This window comes from Cherax quadricarinatus, chromosome 39 (assembly GCF_038502225.1).
Source record: "Cherax quadricarinatus isolate ZL_2023a chromosome 39, ASM3850222v1, whole genome shotgun sequence".
NCBI lineage: Eukaryota > Metazoa > Arthropoda > Malacostraca > Decapoda > Parastacidae > Cherax > Cherax quadricarinatus.
The window spans coordinates 22508026-22525433 of record NC_091330.1 but is presented as its reverse complement, the minus strand read 5'-3'; positions in this window follow the sequence as shown (position 1 = coordinate 22525433).

The window sequence follows — 17408 nt, the reverse complement described above, 5'->3', positions numbered from 1 at the left end:
TGTGTGAAGCTGTGCCACTACTGGTTCTATGTGATGCTGTGTAAGCACTAGTGCTATGTAGGGCTGTGAGTGTCAGTACTGATGCTGTGTGAGGCTGTGACACTACTGGTGCTATGTGAGGCTGTGCCACTACTGATGCTATGTGAGGCTGTGACACTACTGGCGCTATGTGAGGCTGTGACACTACTGGTGCTATGTGAGGCTGTGACACTACTGGTGCTATGTGAGGCTGTGTCACTACTGGTGCTATGTGAGGCTGTGCCACTACTGGTGCTGTGTGAAGCTGTGACACTACAGGTGCTGTGTGAGGCTGTGCCACTACTGGTGCTATGCGAGGATGTGACACTACTGGTGCTGTGTGAGGCTGTGCCACTACTGGTTCTATGTGATGCTGTGTAAGCACTAGTGCTATGTAGGGCTGTGAGTGTGAGTACTGATGCTGTGTGAGGCTGTGACACTACTGGTGCTATGTGAGGCTGTGACACTACTGGTGTTATGTGAGGCTGTGCCACTACTGGTGCTATGTGAATCTGTGACACTACTGGTGCTGTGTGAAGCTGTGACACTACTGGTGCTATGTGAGGCTGTGCTACTACTGGTGCTATGTGAGGCTGTGCCACTACTGGTGCTGTGTGAAGCTGTGACACTACTGGTGCTGTGTGAAGCTGTGCCACTACTGGTTCTATGTGATGCTGTGTAAGCACTAGTGCTATGTAGGGCTGTGAGTGTCAGTACTGATGCTGTGTGAGGCTGTAACAATACTGGTATTGTGTGAGACTTTGACAATACTGGTGCTGTGTGAGGCTGTGACAATACTGGTGCTGTGTGAGGCTGTGACAATACTGGTGCTGTGTGAGGCTGTATCAGTACTAGTGCTGTGTGAGGCTGTGTCAGTACTGGTGCCGTGTGATGCTGTAACAGCACTATTGCTATGTGAGGCTGTCAGTGTCAGTACTGGTAGTGTTTGAGGCTGTGAGTGTCAGTACTACTGCTGTGTGATGCTCTATCAGCACTAGTGCTATGTGAGGCTGTTAGTGTTAGTATTTGTACTGTGTTAGGCTGTGAATGTCAGTACTAGTGCTGTGTGATGCTGTGAGTGTCAGTACTGGTGTTCTGAATGTCAGTACCGGTGCTGTGTGAGGCTGTGAGTGTCACTACTAATGCTGTCTGATGCTGTGTCAGCACTAGTGCTGTGTGATGCTGAGTCAGTACTGGTGTTGTGTGATGCTGTGTCAGTACTGGTGCTGTGTGATGCTGTGTCAGCACTAGTGCTGTGTGATGCTGAGTCAGTACTGGTGTTGTGTGATGCTGTGAGTGTCAGTACTGGTGCTGTGTGATGCTGTGTCAGCACTAGTGCTGTGTGAAGCTGTGAGTGTCAGTATTGGTACTGTGTGATTCTGTTTCAGTACTGGTGCTATGCGAGGCTGTGAGTGTCAGTACTGGTGCTATGTGAGTCTGTGTCAGCACTAGTGCTACGTGCTGCTGTGAGTGTCAGTGCTGGTGCTTTGTGATGCTCTGAGTGTCAGTACTGGTGCTTTGTGAGGCTCTCAGTACTGGTGCTGTGTGATGTGAGTGTCAGTACTGGTGCTTTGTGAGGCTGTGTCAGTACTGGTGCTGTGTGATGCTGAGAGTGTCAGTACTGGTGCTATGTGAGGCTGTGAGTGTCAGTATTGGTGCTGTCTGATGCTATGAGTGTCATTACTGGTGCTGTCTGATGCTGTGAGTGTCAATACTGGTGCTGTGTGATGCTGTGAGTGTCAGTAGTGGTGCTGATGCTGTGTCAGTACTGGATTCTGTCAGATGCTGTGAGTGTCAGTACTGGTGCTGTGTGATGCTGTGAGTGTCAATCGTGGTGCTGTGAGTGTCAGCACTGGTGCTGTGTGATGTGAGGATCAGCATTGGTGCTATATGAGGCCGTGTGTGTCAGCACTGGTGCTATGTGAGGCTGTGTCAGCATTAGTGCTGTGTGATGCTGTGAATGTCAGCACTAGTGCTGTATAAGGGCTGCTCTTTCAGGTTATGGAAGCATCAAGAGAAGAAATGGAGATTGTGATGAGAGCATGGAAGAGGAATTGGTTGGAGGGGGAAAAGGGATAGTGGAGGGGGGAGGAGAAGTGAAGAATAATGGAGTGTAGGAAGCCACGGAACAAGATATATAACATTGTCTGGAGAGAAGATGGACTAGCAACGATGTGTGCGTTAAGATGCAGCTGAAGGAAGGAGGTGGAGGGAGCAGAGGGAGGGAGGTAAGGCAGGGGGGGAGGTGCAGGAGGAACGGAGGAAAGGAGAGAGTGTGAGCGAAGTGTACAGGAGGACGAGATCAAGTGAATGTTTTTAATCAGTCACTGGTATTTTTGAAGATACCTGTGATCGATTACAACCACCACTGTCCCCTCACTACAACCACCACTGTCCCCACACTTCAACCACCGCTGTCCCCTCACTACAACCACCACTGTCCCCTCACTACAACCACCACTGTCCCCACACTTCAACCACCGCTGTCCCCTCACTACAACCACCACTGTCCCCTCACTACAACCACCACTGTCCCCTCACTACAACCACCACTGTCCCCTCACTACAACCACCACTGTCCCCTCACTACAACCACCACTGTCCCCTCACTACAACAACCACTGTCCCCTCACTACAACCACCACTGTCCCCTCACTACAACCACCACTGTCCCCTCACTACAACCACCACTGTCCCCTCACTACAACCACCACTGTCCCCTCACTACAACCACCACTGTCCCCTCACTACAACCACCACTGTCCCCTCACTACAACCACCACTGTCCCCTCACTACAACAACCACTGTCCCCTCACTACAACCACCACTGTCCCCTCACTACAACCACCACTGTCCCCACACTTCAACCACCGCTGTCCCCTCACTACAACCACCACTGTCCCCTCACTACAACCACCACTGTCCCCTCACTACAACCACCACTGTCCCCTCACTACAACCACCACTGTCCCCTCACTACAACCACCGCTGTCCCCTCACTACAACCACCACTGTCCCCTCACTACAACCAACACTGTCCCCTCACTACAACCACCACTGTCCCCTCACTACAACCACCACTGTCCCCTCACTACAACCACCACTGTCCCCTCACTACAACCAACACTGTCCCCTCACTACAACCACCACTGTCCCCTCACTACAACGACAACTGTCCCCTCACTACAACCACCGCTGTCCCCTCACTACAACCACCACTGTCCCCTCACTACAACCACCACTGTCCCCTCACTACAACCACCGCTGTCCCCTCACTACAACCACCACTGTCCCCTCACTACAACCACCACTGTCCCCTCACTACAACCACCACTGTCCCCTCACTACAACCACCACTGTCCCCTCACTACAACCACCACTGTCCCCTCACTACAACCACCACTGTCCCCTCACTACAACCACCACTGTCCCCTCACTACAACCACCACTGTCCCCTCACTACAACCACCACTGTCCCCTCACTACAACCACCACTGTCCCCTCACTACAACCACCACTGTCCCCCTCAATACAACCTCCGCTGTCCCTTCACTACAACCACCGCTGTCCCCTCACTACAACCACCACTGTCCCCTCACTACAACCACCACTGTCCCCTCACTACAACCACCACTGTCCCCTCACTACAACCACCACTGTCCCCTCACTACAACCACCACTGTCCCCTCACTACAACCACCACTGTCCCCTCACTACAACCACCACTGTCCCCTCACTACAACCACCACTGTCCCCTCACTACAACCACCACTGTCCCCTCACTACAACCACCACTGTCCCCTCACTACAACCACCACTGTCCCCTCACTACAACCACCACTGTCCCCTCACTACAACCACCACTGTCCCCTCACTACAACCACCACTGTCCCCTCACTACAACCACCACTGTCCCCTCACTACAACCACCACTGTCCCCTCACTACAACCACCACTGTCCCCTCACTACAACCACCGCTGTCCCCTCACTACAACCACCACTGTCCCCTCACTACAACCACCGCTGTCCCCTCACTACAACCACCACTGTCCCCTCACTACAACCACCACTGTCCCCTCACTACAACCACCACTGTCCCCTCACTACAACCACCACTGTCCCCTCACTACAACCACCGCTGTCCCCTCACTACAACCACCACTGTCCCCTCACTACAACCACCACTGTCCCCTCACTACAACCACCACTGTCCCCTCACTACAACCACCACTGTCCCCTCACTACAACCAACACTGTCCCCCTCACTACAACCACCGCTGTCCCCTCACTACAACCACCACTGTCCCCTCACTACAACCACCACTGTCCCCTCACTACAACCACCACTGTCCCCTCACTACAACCACCACTGTCCCCTCACTACAACCACCACTGTCCCCTCACTACAACCACCACTGTCCCCTCACTACAACCACCACTGTCCCCTCACTACAACCACCACTGTCCCCTCACTACAACCACCACTGTCCCCTCACTACAACCACCACTGTCCCCTCACTACAACCACCACTGTCCCCTCACTACAACCACCACTGTCCCCTCACTACAACCACCACTGTCCCCTCACTACAACCACCACTGTCCCCTCACTACAACCACCACTGTCCCCCCACTACAACCACCACTCACAACCACCACTGTCCCCTCACTACAACCACCGCTGTCCCTTCACTACAACCACAACTGTCCCCTCACTACAACCACCGCTGTCCCCTCACTACAACCACCACTGTCCCCCTCACTACAACCACCACTGTCCCCTCACTACAACCACCACTGTCCCCTCACTACAACCAACACTGTCCCTTCACTACAACCACCGCTGTCCCCTCACTACAACCACCACTGTCCCCTCACTACAACCAACACTGTCCCCTCACTACAACAACCACTGTCCCCTCACTACAACCACCACTGTCCCCTCACTACAACCAACACTGTCCCCCTCACTACAACCACCGCTGTCCCTTCACTACAACCACCGCTGTCCCCTCACTACAACCACCACTGTCCCCTCACTACAACCACCGCTGTCCCCTCACTACAACCACCACTGTCCCCTCACTACAACCACCGCTGTCCCCTCACTACAACCACCACTGTCCCCTCACTACAACCACCACTGTCCCCCTCACTACAACCACCACTGTCCCCTCACTACAACCACCACTGTCCCCTCACTACAACCACCACTGTCCCCTCACTACAACCACCACTGTCCCTTCACTACAACCACCACTGTCCCCTCACTACAACCACCACTGTCCCCTCACTACAACCACCACTGTCCCCTCACTACAACCACCGCTGTCCCCTCACTACAACCACCACTGTCCCCTCACTACAACCACCCCTGTCCCCTCACTACAACCACCACTGTCCCCTCACTACAACCACCACTGTCCCCTCACTACAACCAACACTGTACAACCACCGCTGTCCCTTCACTACAACCACCGCTGTCCCCTCACTACAACCACCACTGTCCCCTCACTACAACCACCGCTGTCCCCTCACTACAACCCCCACTGTCCCCTCACTACAACCACACTGTCCCCTCACTACAACCACCCCTGTCCCCTCACTACAACCACCACTGTCCCCTCACTACAACCACCACTGTCCCCTCACTACAACCACCACTGTCCCCTCACTACAACCACCACTGTCCCCTCACTACAACCACCACTGTCCCCCTCACTACAACCACCACGGTCCCCCTCACTACTTCAACCACCACTGTCCCCTCACTACAACCACCACTGTCCCCTCACTACAACCACCACTGTCCCCTCACTACAACCACCACTGTCCCCTCACTACAACCAACACTGTCCCCCTCACTACAACCACCACTGTCCCCCTCACTACAACCACCACTGCTGTCCCCTCACTACAACCACCACTGTCCCCTCACTACAACCACCGCTGTCCCCTCACTACAACCACCACTGTCCCCTCACTACAACCACCGCTGTCCCCTCACTACAACCACCACTGTCCCCTCACTACAACCACCGCTGTCCCCTCACTACAACCACCACTGTCCCCTCACTACAACCACCACTGTCCCCTCACTACAACCACCGCTGTCCCTTCACTACAACCACCACTGTTCCCTCACTACAACCACCACTGTCCCCCTCACTACAACCACCGCTGTCCCTTCACTACAACCACCGCTGTCCCCTCACTACAACCACCACTGTCCCCTCACTACAACCACCACTGTCCCCTCACTACAACCACCACTGTCCCCTCACTACAACCACCACTGTCCCCTCACTTCAACCACCACTGTCCCCTCACTACAACCACCACTGTCCCCTCACTACAACCACCACTGTCCCCTCACTACAACCACCACTGTCCCCTCACTACAACCACCACTGTCCCCTCACTACAACCACCACTGTCCCCTCACTACAACCACCACTGTCCCCCTCACTACAACTACCACTGTCCCCTCACTTCAACCACCACTGTCCCCTCACTACAACCACCGCTGTCCCTTCACTACAACCACCACTGTCCCCTCACTACAACCACCGCTGTCCCCTCACTACAACCACCACTGTCCCCCTCACTACAACCACCACTGTCCCCTCACTACAACCACCACTGTCCCCTCACTACAACCAACACTGTCCCTTCACTACAACCACCGCTGTCCCCTCACTACAACCACCACTGTCCCCTCACTACAACCAACACTGTCCCCTCACTACAACAACCACTGTCCCCTCACTACAACCACCACTGTCCCCTCACTACAACCAACACTGTCCCCTCACTACAACCACCGCTGTCCCTTCACTACAACCACCGCTGTCCCCTCACTACAACCACCACTGTCCCCTCACTACAACCACCGCTGTCCCCTCACTACAACCACCACTGTCCCCTCACTACAACCAACACTGTCCCCTCACTACAACCACCGCTGTCCCCTCACTACAACCACCGCTGTCCCCTCACTACAACCACCACTGTCCCCTCACTTCAACCACCACTGTCCCCTCACTACAACCACCACTGTCCCCTCACTTCAACCACCACTGTCCCCTAATTACAACCAACACTGTCCCCTCACTTCAACCACCACTGACCCCTCACTACAACCACCACTGTCCCCTCACTACAAACAACACTGTCCCCTCACTACAACCAACACTGTCCCCTCACTTCAACCACCACTGTCCCCTCACTACAACCACCGCTGTCCCTTCACTACAACCAACACTGTCCCCTCACTACAACCAACACTGTCCCCTCACTTCAACCACCACTGTCCCCTCACTACAACCAACACTGTCCCCTCACTACAACCAACACTGTCCCCTCACTTCAACCACCACTGTCCCCTCACTACAACCAACACTGTCCCCTCACTACAACCACCACTGTCCCCTCACTACAACCACCACTGTCCCCTCACTACAACCAACACTGTCCCCTCACTACAACCAACACTGTCCCCTCACTTCAACCACCGCTGTCCCCTCACTACAACCACCACTGTCCCCTCACTACAACCACCACTGTCCCCTCACTACAACCAACACTGTCCCCTCACTACAACCAACACTGTCCCCTCACTACAACCAACACTGTCCCCTCACTTCAACCACCGCTGTCCCCTCACTGCAACCAACACTGTCCCCTCACTACAACCACCACTGTCCCCTCACTACAACCACCACTGTCCCCTCACTACAACCACCGCTGTCCCTTCACTACAACCAACACTGTCCCCTCACTACAACCAACACTGTCCCCTCACTACAACCACCACTGTCCCCTCACTACAACCAACACTGTCCCCTCACTACAACCAACACTGTCCCCTCACTACAACCACCGCTGTCCCTTCACTACAACCAACACTGTCCCCTCACTACAACCAACACTGTCCCCTCACTACAACCACCACTGTCCCCTCACTACAACCAACACTGTCCCCTCACTACAACCACCGCTGTCCCCTCACTACAACCACCACTGTCCCCTCACTACAACCACCGCTGTCCCTTCACTACAACCAACACTGTCCCCTCACTACAACCAACACTGTCCCCTCACTACAACCACCACTGTCCCCTCACTACAACCAACACTGTCCCCTCACTACAACCAACACTGTCCCCTCACTACAACCAACACTGTCCCCTCACTACAACCACCACTGTCCCCTCACTACAACCAACACTGTCCCCTCACTACAAATAACACTGTCCCCTCACTACAACCACCACTGTCCCCTCACTACAACCACCACTGTCCCCTCACTACAACCACCACTGTCCCCCTCACTACAGCCACCACTGTCCCCTCACTACAACCACCACTGTCCCCTCACTACAACCACCACTGTCCCCTCACTACAACCACCGCTGTCCCCTCACTACAACCACCACTGTCCCCCTCACTACAACCACCACTGTCCCCCTCACTACAACCACCACTGTCCCCTCACTACAACCACCGCTGTCCCCTCACTACAACCACCACTGTCCCCTCACTACAACCACCACTGTCCCCCTCACTACAACCACCACTGTCCCCTCACTACAACCAACACTGTCCCCTCACTACAACCACCACTGTCCCCTCACTACAACCACCACTGTCCCCCTCACTACAACCACCACTGTCCCCTCACTACAACCACCACTGTCCCCTCACTACAACCACCACTGTCCCCTCACTACAACCAACACTGTCCCCTCACTACAACCAACACTGTCCCCTCACTACAACCACCACTGTCCCCCTCACTACAACCACCACTGTCCCCTCACTACAACCACCACTGTCCCCTCACTACAACCACCGCTGTCCCCTCACTACAACCACCACTGTCCCCTCACTACAACCACCACTGTCCCCTCACTACAACCACCACTGTCCCCTCACTACAACCACCACTGTCCCCCTCACTACAACCACCACTGTCCCCTCACTACAACCACCACTGTCCCCTCACTACAACCACCGCTGTCCCCTCACTACAACCACCACTGTCCCCTCACTACAACCACCACTGTCCCCCTCACTACAACCACCACTGTCCCCTCACTACAACCACCACTGTCCCCTCACTACAACCACCACTGTCCCCCTCACTACAACCACCACTGTCCCCTCACTACAACCACCACTGTCCCCTCACTACAACCACCGCTGTCCCCTCACTACAACCACCACTGTCCCCTCACTACAACCACCACTGTCCCCCTCACTACAACCACCGCTGTCCCTTCACTACAACCACCGCTGTCCCCTCACTACAACCACCACTGTCCCCTCACTACAACCACCACTGTCCCCTCACTACAACCACCGCTGTCCCCTCACTACAACCACCGCTGTCCCCTCACTACAACCACCACTGTCCCCTCACTACAACCACCACTGTCCCCCTCACTACAACCACCACTGTCCCCTCACTACAACCACCACTGTCCCCCTCACTACAACCACCGCTGTCCCCTCACTACAACCACCGCTGTCCCCTCACTACAACCACCACTGTCCCCTCACTACAACCACCACTGTCCCCCTCACTACAACCACCACTGTCCCCTCACTACAACCACCGCTGTCCCCTCACTACAACCACCGCTGTCCCCTCACTACAACCACCACTGTCCCCTCACTACAACCAACACTGTCCCCTCACTACAACCACCACTGTCCCCCTCACTACAACCACCGCTGTCCCCTCACTACAACCACCGCTATCCCCTCACTACAACCACCACTGTCCCCTCACTACAACCACCGCTGTCCCTTCACTACAACAACCACTGTCCCCCTCACTACAACCACCACTGTCCCCTCACTACAACCACCGCTGTCCCTTCACTACAACCACCACTGTCCCCTCACTACAACCACCACTGTCCCCTCACTACAACCACCACTGTCCCCTCACTACAACCACCACTGTCCCCCTCACTACGACCACCACTGTCCCCTCACTACAACCACCACTGTCCCCTCACTACAGCTACCACTGTCCCCTCACCACACCCACCACTGTCAATCTCAGCAACCACTAGTGTCTCCCCATCACTGTGAGGAGACACTTGAGGTAGTATACTGCAGTCTGTTCTCATTAATAAAAGGAAAATGGACGGCGCTAGACATATCTTTAAGCACCTGAAGTTACAATATGACTGTGTTCAGTGCCCCACCTATCACTCTTCAGTGCCCCACCTATCACTCTGCAGTTGAAAAACACTAACGATTTTTTTTATGAGCGAGTCTCAAAGCACCACCGACATGACCACAATTTCTGATGTACTCCTATCCCCAGTTGACTCTGAAGAAGCCATGGCTGTGTATTTTGTCCCATGACCAGACCCTGGGACTCCGTATTTATCAAAATTTTTAGGAAGCCATTATCTTGGGCCTTTCATAATCCATGGAAGAGCCCTGACACTTACATAATATTGCTTCACTTCACAAAGGGCTTATTATTAAGAGCTTACAGAATTTCCAGTGGACAGTTCCACGATGAAGAGCACAGATACTTTACACATTAATTCAGCTCGCTTTACTGACCCTTACACTTCATATGTAATTGCAGGAATCGTGCGACATGTATCCTCACCAAGCCTAACACCAGCCTAATTAAAGGAGAGTCGCCCAGTTATATCGTTCTGCTGATCAGCAACTTGGCAGTTAACATGTCTAACATTAAAATATTTTTTTAAATAGCCACCAACTCTTTGAGTACTATTAAAAAATAGGTGCAAAACCAAAACAGCGACTCAGTGAGTAGCGCAGGAGTATAAATAATACCATGTGTAGGGTGTCAGAAGATATATGTAGGGGAAACAGCAAGACCTCTGGATATTAGGATCCGTGAGCACAAGAATGCAAGCAACCGTGAGGACCGTAAGAACGCGTGTGTCCAACACAGAGACGATTCAGCGAGGCCAGATTAATCTTTCAGAAAGATTATACAAATAGACGAAAGTGTTTAGAGGCAGCCCTAATTCCCTAGTTCCTCAGTTACATAATATGCAGACTGTTTATTAACAGTACATTGTCCATCATGGAGACCGCTTTAACGTTATACTTGTGTACTGTGTATAAAGGAGCACTGCAACAGGTCTTCTGGTCCATGCTGACAGGTCTTCCTCAAGAGCCTTATTTATCTCACAACAGCCATATTACCACCACAACCTTTACTAGCCTCTTGCAACTTACCAACTAACTTGCACCACTTTGTGTACTCATTGCTTAGTTATCTCTGTATTACGACTGAAGAAGCCACCCGTATCGAAATTTTTCCTGTAATAGATATTGTGAACTCCACATAAATGTCGTTTATCACATTTACCAAAAGTAAACTCTGGTGTACCATAGTTTAGCTACAATATTTCTTCATATATATATATATATATATATATATATATATATATATATATATATATATATATATATATATATATTATTGTATCCACGAACGAGTGGTATTGATCAGTAACAATGCGATTAGCCAAGGAGTCGAACCCATGCTGCTTTGACCCGCCTCAGGTGAGCGAAAACTCATGACGCTCTAGTCCACGGTACCATACAATCCAGAGAGACAGGTGAGGATGATCCAGCAAGACTGGACCTTGTATTCACCTTGAGTGGTTCGGACATCGAGGATATCACGTATGAAAGGTCCCTTGGAGCTAGTAATCATGTGGTTCTGTCCTTTGATTACATAGTTGAGCTACAAGTGGAGAGAGTAGCAAGAATAAGACGGGAAAACCAAACCTCAAAAAGGGGGACTACACAGGCATGAGGTACTTCCTGCAAGTCGTTCACTGGGAGAGAGAACTGGCAAGAAAACCAGTAAAAGATATGGTGGACTATATGACAAAATGCCAGTAGGCAGAGGAGAGGTTTGTTCCCAAGGGAAACAGAAATAATGGGAAGACCAGAAAGAGTCCATGGTTCACCCAAAAGTGGAGGGAGGCAAAAACTAGGTGCACTAGAGAATGGAAAAGGTACAGAAGACAAAGGACCCAGGAAAATAAAGAGATCAGCTGAAGAGCCAGAAACGAATATGCACAGATAAGAAGGAAGGCTCAGCGACAACACGAAAATGACATTGCATTGAAAGTCAAGTCTGACCCGAAGCTGTTGTATAGCCACATCAGGAGGAAAACCACAGTCAAGGACCAGGTAATCAGGCTGAGGATGGATGGGGAATTCACAAGAAACGACCAAGAGGTATGTGAGGAGCTCAACATGAGATTTAAAGAAATATTTACAGTGTAAACAGGTAGGACTCCATGAATTCAGAACAGGGGGGTACACCAACAGGTGCTGGATAAGGTACACATAACCGAGGAGGAGGTGAAGAAGCTGCTATGTGAACTTGACTCCTCAAAGGCGGTGTCACCAGACATCTCTTCGTGGGTTCTTATAGAGGGAGCAGAGATGCTGTGCATGCCACTAACAAAGATCTTCAACACATCCACTGAAACTGGGCAACTACTTCAGGTATGAAAGTTGGCAAATGTAGTCCCAATTTTTAAAAAAAGGAGACAGATACTAGGTATTAAACTACAGACCTGTCACTAACGTGTATAGTATGCAAAGTCATGGAGAAGATCAGAAGGAGAATGGTGGAGCACCTGGAAAAAAACAAGCGTATAATCGACATCCAGCACGGTTTCAGGGAAGGAAAATCCTCTGCCGCAAACCTACTGGAGTTTAATGACAAGCATTTTCTTGGACTGCAAGGCCTTCGACACAGTTCCTCACAGGAGGTTACTGCAAAAGCTAGAGGATCAGGCACACAACAGGAAAGGCACTGCAATAGATCAGAGAATATCTGACAGGGAGGCAACAACGAGTCATGGTACGTAACGAGGTGTCTGAGTGGGCGCCTGTGACAAGCCGGGTTCCACAGGGGTCAGTCCTAGGACCTGTGGTGTTTTTGGTGTATGTGAATGACATAACGGAAGGAATAGACTCTGAAGTGTCCTTGTTAGCAGATAATGTGAAGTTAATGAGGAGAATCAAATCGGTCGAGGATCAGGCAAAACTACAAAGAGACCTGGACAGGCTACAATCCTGGTCCAGCAACTGGCTCCTTGAATTTAACCCTGCCAAATGCAAAGTCATGAAAATCGGGAAAGGCAAAGAAGACCGCAGACAGGGTATAGTCTACGTGGCCAAAGACTGCATACTTTACTCAAGAAAAAAGATCTTGGAGTGAGTACATCTCCTGAGGCGCACATCAGTCAGATAACTGCTGCAGCATACGGGCGTCTGGCAAACCTAAGGATAGCGTTCCGATACCTCAGTATGGAATCGTTCAAGACTCTGTATACCATATACGTCAGGCCCATATTGGAGTTGCAGCACCAGCTTGGAATCCACACCTGGTCAAGCACGTCAGGAAATTAGAGAAAGTGCAATGGTTTGCAACAAGACTAGTCCCAGAGCTAAGGGGTTTGTCCTACGATGAAAGGTTAAGGGAAATTGGCCTGACGACACTGGAGGACAGGAGGGTCAGGGGAGACATGATAACGACATATAAAATACTGCGCGGAGTTGACAGTGTGGACAAAGACAGGATGTTCCAGAGATGGGACACAGAAACAAGAGGTCACAATTGGAAGTTGAAGACTCGGATGAGTCAAAGGGATGTTAGGAAGTATTTCTTCAGTCATAGAGTTGTCAGGAATTGGAATAGCCTAGAAAGTGACGTAGTGGAGGCGGGAACCATACATTGTTTTAAGACGAGGTTTGATAAAGCTCATGGAGCAGGGAGAGAGAGGACCTAGTAACAATCAGTGAAGAGGCGGGGCCAGGAGCTATGACTCGACCCCTGCAACCACAAATAGGTCAATATTCACACACACACCAGTGAAGAGGCGGGGCCAGGAGCTAGGACTTGACCCCTTGAACCTCAACTAGGTGAGTACACACACACACACACACACACACACACACACACACACACACACACACACAAGATATTCATTTTGAAAACAGATTAAAAATATATGAATGTTTCACTCCTTAGTATCCTCAGATTAATATACATTAATATATACTTTATTTAAACTGGATTTCCTGAGAGATTTACATATATGACGTTACATTTTTCTAGTTTTAAAACATCTAAATATATAATAAATGACAGTTGAGAAGTGTACCAATATAAACAAGTTTATGGCCCCATTGACACTGTTTTCCTCACAGATATTATTATTATTATTATTATCATTATTAGTTAATATTATTATAATTATATTCACGGGGGCGCTAAACCAATAGGGGGCCATATAGGGCTTCCGGGAAATAGGAGGCAACAGATTCGATCCAATATAGATTGAAAGGAAAGGTAGCTCTAGTTCCCTGCATCAAGATCGCTTCACTTGAGAGGTAAGAGGTAAGCTAGAAGTAATCTTTCACTTAAGTGAATTGCAAATGCAAATGCTGGAGATAAAACGTGTCACATGTATTATCTGGTAACTTGTTAAGTGTCTGATATGAATTATGAAGACTGAGATGATTTAAATATGAAATATACAACTGAGCCTTTGCAAAACACATTAATTCACTGCCGACCTCGAGGTACTCAAGTTATTTTTACTTAGAGTCTAACTCTCATCCAGTTACACATTCTGTCATCAAACTGCGCTGAGCTGTTGTAGTTACTGCGCTGACCTGTTGTAGTTACTGCGCTGAGCTGTTGCAGTTACTGCGCTGAGCTGAGCTGTTGCAGTTACTGCGCTGAGCTGTTGCAGTTACTGCGCTGAGCTGTTGCAGTTACTGCGCTGAGCTGTTGCAGTTACTGCACTGAGCTGTTACAGTTACTGCACTGAGCTGTTACAGTTACTGCGCTGAGCTGTTGCAGTTACTGCACTGAGCTGTTACAGTTACTGCGCTGAGCTGTTACAGTTACTGCACTGAGCTGTTACAGTTACTGCACTGAGCTGTTACAGTTACTGCACTGAGCTGTTACAGTTACTGCGCTGAGCTGTTGCAGTTACTGCACTGAGCTGTTACAGTTACTGCGCTGAGCTGTTGCAGTTACTGCACTGAGCTGTTACAGTTACTGCGCTGAGCTGTTGCAGTTACTGCACTGAGCTGTTACAGTTACTGCACTGAGCTGTTACAGTTACTGCACTGAGCTGTTACAGTTACTGCACTGAGCTGTTGCAGTTACTGCGCTGAGCTGTTACAGTTACTGCACTGAGCTGTTACAGTTACTGCCCTGAGCTGTTGCAGTTACTGCACTGAGCTGTTGCAGTTACTGCACTGAGATGTTGCAGTTACTGCGGTGAGATGTTACAGTTACTGAGCTGAGATGTTACAGTTACTGCACTGAGCTGTTGCAGTTACTGAGCTGAGATGTTGCAGTTACTGCGCTGAGCTGTTACAGTTACTGCACTGAGCTGTTGCAGTTACTGAGCTGAGATGTTGCAGTTACTGCACTGAGCTGTTGCAGTTACTGCACTGAGCTGTTACAGTTACTGCACTGAGCTGTTACAGTTACTGAGCTGAGCTGTTACAGTTACTGCACTGAGCTGTTGCAGTTACTGAGCTGAGATGTTGCAGTTACAGCTCTGAGCTGTTACAGTTACTGCACTGAGCTGTTGCAGTTACTGCACTGAGCTGTTGCAGTTACTGCGCTGAGTTGTTACAGTTACTGCGCTGAGCTGTTGCAGTTACTGCACTGAGCTGTTACAGTTACTGCGCTGAGCTGTTGGTTACTGCACTGAGCTGTTGCAGTTACTGCGCTGAGCTGTTGCAGTTACTGCGCTGAGCTGTTGCAGTTACTGCGCTGAGCTGTTACAGTTACTGCGCTGAGCTGTTGCAGTTACTGCACTGAGCTGTTACAGTTACTGCGCTGAGCTGTTGGTTACTGCACTGAGCTGTTACAGTTACTGCGCTGAGCTGTTACAGTTACTGCGCTGAGCTGTTACAGTTACTGCACTGAGCTGTTACAGTTACTGCGCTGAGCTGTTACAGTTACTGCGCTGAGCTGTTACAGTTACTGCACTGAGCTGTTGCAGTTACTGAGCTGAGATGTTGCAGTTACTGCGCTGAGCTGTTACAGTTACTGCACTGAGCTGTTGCAGTTACTGAGCTGAGATGTTGCAGTTACTGCGCTGAGATGTTACAGTTACTGAGCTGAGATGTTACAGTTACTGCACTGAGCTGTTGCAGTTACTGAGCTGAGATGTTGCAGTTACTGCGCTGAGCTGTTACAGTTACTGCACTGAGCTGTTGCAGTTACTGAGCTGAGATGTTGCAGTTACTGCGCTGAGATGTTACAGTTACTGCACTGAGCTGTTGCAGTTACTGCGCTGAGATGTTACAGTTACTGCACTGAGCTGTTGCAGTTACTGCACTGAGCTGTTGCAGTTACTGCGCTGAGATGTTACAGTTACTGCACTGAGCTGTTGCAGTTACTGAGCTGAGATGTTACAGTTACTGCACTGAGCAGTTGCAGTTACTGAGCTGAGATGTTACAGTTACTGCACTGAGCTGTTGCAGTTACTGAGCTGAGATGTTGCAGTTACTGCTCTGAGCTGTTGGTTACTGCACTGAGCTGTTGCAGTTACTGAGCTGAGATGTTGCAGTTACTGCTCTGAGCTGTTGCAGTTACTGAGCTGAGATGTTGCAGTTACTGCTCTGAGCTGTTGGTTACTGCACTGAGCTGTTGCAGTTACTGCTCTGAGCTGTTGGTTACTGCACTGAGCTGTTGCAGTTACTGAGCTGAGATGTTGCAGTTACTGCGCTGAGATGTTGCAGTTACTGCGCTGAGCTGTTGCAGTTACTGCACTGAGCTGTTGCAGTTACTGAGCTGAGATGTTGCAGTTACTGCGCTGAGATGTTGCAGTTACTGCTCTGAGCTGTTGGTTACTGCACTGAGCTGTTGCAGTTACTGAGCTGAGATGTTGCAGTTACTGCGCTGAGATGTTGCAGTTACTGCGCTGAGATGTTACAGTTACTGCACTGAGCTGTTGCAGCTACTGCTCTGAGATGTTGCAGTTACTGCGCTGAGATGTTGCAGTTACTACGCTGAGATGTTACAGTTACTGCACTGAGCTGTTGCAGCTACTGCTCTGAGATGTTGCAGTTACTGCGCTGAGATGTTGCAGTTACTGCGCTGAGATGTTACAGTTACTGCACTGAGCTGTTGCAGCTACTGCTCTGAGATGTTGCAGTTACTGCGCTGAGATGTTGCAGTTACTGCGCTGAGATGTTACAGTTACTGCACTGAGCTGTTGCAGCTACTGCTCTGAGATGTTGCAGTTACTGCGCTGAGATGTTGCAGCTACTGCTCTGAGATGTTGCAGCTACTGCTCTGAGATGCTGCAGTTACTGCTCTGA